The sequence below is a fragment of the Dendrobates tinctorius genome, unplaced genomic scaffold (genome assembly GCF_039654945.1).
Source record: "Dendrobates tinctorius isolate UK_male_01 unplaced genomic scaffold, ASM3965494v1 ptg000057l, whole genome shotgun sequence".
NCBI classification, from domain to species: domain Eukaryota; kingdom Metazoa; phylum Chordata; class Amphibia; order Anura; family Dendrobatidae; genus Dendrobates; species Dendrobates tinctorius.
Genome location: NW_027361725.1, coordinates 5,193,947 through 5,197,404, shown reverse-complemented (window position 1 = coordinate 5,197,404; position 3,458 = coordinate 5,193,947). Strand labels below are relative to the sequence as shown.

The 3,458-nt window shown below is 48.3% G+C and overlaps 1 long non-coding RNA gene across 1 annotated transcript; it reads left to right on the top strand.

Annotated features, from left to right (window-relative positions):
* The first annotated feature begins 727 nt into the window (after window positions 1–727).
* Window positions 728–1,432, top strand: LOC141092031 (uncharacterized). Its single transcript, XR_012232659.1, has 3 exons — window positions 728–814; window positions 910–1,120; window positions 1,319–1,432. It is a non-coding gene; the product is annotated as an uncharacterized lncRNA (long non-coding RNA).
* Window positions 1,433–3,458: the final 2,026 nt, after the last annotated feature.

The window sequence follows — 3,458 nt, the reverse complement described above, 5'->3', positions numbered from 1 at the left end:
AGTGGTGGAACTTGCACTATTGCTGACTGACTAAATACTTTTTTTCCCCACTGTATATAAAAGCAAGACAGTGGGACCCACAGCCACACCCAACATGCCACCCAAGAAAGCAACCAAGCGCAGCAGGAGAAGGCAGGAGACCACTGCAGCACCATCAGCACCACCACCACCCCAAATGGAGCAGCAAATGGAACATGCGAGGAGGGGAGGCCAGCAGCAGATGAGAGACGGTAATTATCAAATCCCCCATTCCTCCAAACTAGGGCTATTGAATATCAAGATATTCATTGGCCCTTTGTTTCTCTTTATTCAACAGCCGCCCAATAGATGCAGCAGCAGCAGCAGCAATGGCAGCAGCTGGAACACCACCCACAGGCATGGAGTGTGTCCACCAGGAAGACAGCACATCATCTTCTGGGAGCCCTCCCTCGCATCGTCAGCGTTTGACGGTAAGTTTTTATTTCCAAAATCCATCATCTCTGTAATATATGTCTATTCATTGCCTTTTATTTCAAAACAGGATTCACAAGATGAAGAGGAGCTCCCAGAAGAAGAAGGAAGGGGTGGACAGACACCTGGAGTGGGCTCACAATTGGTAAGTTTTTTGCATCAAACGCAGAAACACAACATCACACTACACACAACACATAGAAAACAATGTTCTGCAGACCACACACAGCAAACAAATGCCTACATCAAAAGACATAACATTTTTTGTTTTCTTCTCTTGTCTTCCCAATCTGGTGCTCGGCCAAAAGGTCCTCGCAGTGCCTCCCAGGGTCGTCGGCGACAGCAACGCGGCGGTCACCAGCGTGTAAGTATAAATATTTTTGCTTTGTTTTTTTGCACTTTTTATTTCATTTCTTTTGTGGAGGCTAATTATGTTATTTTTGTCTTTTTCTTTAACAGCCTTCACAGCGTGCTCCCGACTCTGACGGTGAGGATGGAGGACTCGATGTGGACCACCTCATCGATCTCGTCAGAGAAAGGGAGCCGCTCTGGAATATGGCTGACCGCCGCCACGCTGACCTTATCGTTACCCGACGACTCTGGGAGGAAATCTGTTCGCTCCTTGTGGGCCGCTGGGAGGACCTCGATGTTCGGGCCCAGATTAAAGAGCGTAAGTATATACAGTACCGGTTGCTTGATGTAAACCAGTGTTTCACGAACTCCAGTCCTCATGGTCCCCACGGATCATGTGTTCAGGATTTCTATTTACTATGGAAATCCTGAAAACATGACCCCTGGGGACCATGAGGACTGGAGTTTGGGAAACACTGATGTTGTATACTAACCACTTTGTCCTTTCTCGTTTCAGGGAACAGAATTGTGAATCGGTGGCGGTCTGTGAGGGATCGTTTCAAGAAGGAGTTCAATAAAGAGATGCGGGCCCCGAGTGGATCTGGAGGACGCAGGAGCAAGTACAAGTACGCAGAAGCCCTGTCGTTCCTCCGGGAAACAATGGTCACTAGAAGGTAAATATTACACACCACATGTGAAAAAAAATGTTAGATGTAAATTTTTTTTTTCAGCCAGGGCCATACCATGTCAGTATTTTAATTGTTTTTTTTTCTCTTTATTCCACAGCACGGTGAGCAGCACTCGGGAGCCTGCACGATTGGACCCTTCTGAGGCGATCCCTGAGGAGACCGGCACCGAGGGACACTTCGACCGCCCCGGTACATCTGCACCTTCCCAGCCTTCCCACACATTCGACCCATCTGTCCCATCCACCAGCACAGGAGCATCGTGGCCGCCTACATTACATGAAGCTGCTGGTGAGGAGATCGCTTTCCCTTTACCCCACCCTTCTGCCCCTGCCACCTCTAGTACACCTGCGGGTACTGGGCGGCAGCGGCAGAGGGGTCAGGAAAAGACTTATGCGCCAGAGTTCTTGCATCTGAATGCATCTTTCCAGAACTGTCTAAAAGTCTTGTCAGAGCAAATCTCCGCAGGCTATCAGCAGATCAACTCCAGCATTCTGGAGGTGAAGACACTTCTGCAAACCATGCATTCAGAAGCAAGATCTTCGCCAAACCACACCTTTTTCAGGTCTGTTGTGGAGCGCATGGAAACGCTCTCTCCTGCCCAGCAGATGCATGTAATGCATTCATGCCACGCTGCTCTCCAGCAAGTTACCTCCCAACCTCCTCCTCCCACCACAGTAGTTCCTCCACCTGCACCCCCTCCAGCCACTTTCCATCCTCCCCCTCCTATTACATCTACACCCCCTCCAGCCACTTTCCATCCTCCCCCTCCTATTACATCTACACCCCCTCCAGCCACTTTCCATCCTCCCCCTCCTATTACATACCATCCACCTCCCCAGCACCAGCAACCTCCCCAGCACCAGCAACCTCCCCAGCACCAGCAACCTCCCCAGCACCAGCAACATCCCCAGTACCAGCAACCTCCCCAGTACCAGCAAACTCCCCAGTACCTGCAAACTCCCCAGTACCTGCAAACTCCCCAGTACCTGCAAACTCCCCAGTACCAGCAACCTCCCCAGTACCAGACATCTCCCCACTTCCAGCAACCTGCCCCGTACCAGACATCTCCCCACTTCCAGCAACCTGCCCCGTACCAGACACCTCCCCACTTCCAGCAACCTGCCCCGTACCAGACATCTCCCCACTTCCAGCAACCTGCCCCGTACCAAACTCCTTCCCCATACAACTTGCCATCAGCATCATCTGCTCCTACAGTCCCTGCCCAACCCTCCACTCCACCACTCACCACCTCTTCTGCTTCCCACATGTCCACCCATTCTGTAGTTTTTTCCACACCTTCACCTCTAACTGTTCCTTCCCCACCACGATCCCAGTCCTCTCTCCACACTCCCAGTGTCGAAGTGTCCCGCAGCCCCTCCAGCAGTATTTCCACCACACACTACACAGATTTATAATGTGTGTATTTAAATAAAAATGACCAGTTTTATGGTTTCAAAGCTTTATTAAACAAGTTTATTAAAATTTGAAAAAAGTTTACTAAAAAAAACATTTTTCAATAAAAGTTAAATTATTTTACACTGGTTGTCTGTCATTTCTTTCTGCGGCGAAAAAGGTTAAATACAGGGTATTTAAAAGGTGAAATGGTATTCAAAACTAGGTATATAACTGTGGGTAAATTTTAGCTTTTTGCCACAGTTGTGTTCCTGGTTGTGTTTGAAGCAAAGTATTTCACCTAAAAAGTTGTGTTTATTGTTGGTGATTTCCTAACAATGTACACAACTTTTGTTAAAAGGTGAAATACTTTGCATAAAACACAACCAGGTACACACCTGTGGCCTAAAGCTAAAAATAGTAAGACCATGACAAGATAGCCAACTTTGGTTGGCAAAGGTATATACTGTTGGTCCAGAAGGTACACAAGTTTGGTTAGGGCACAAATCTTTCACACTCTGTCATCCTGCCAGTGTACTCTGCCTTGAGGTGACATAAAGTATATTGCAAAATTGT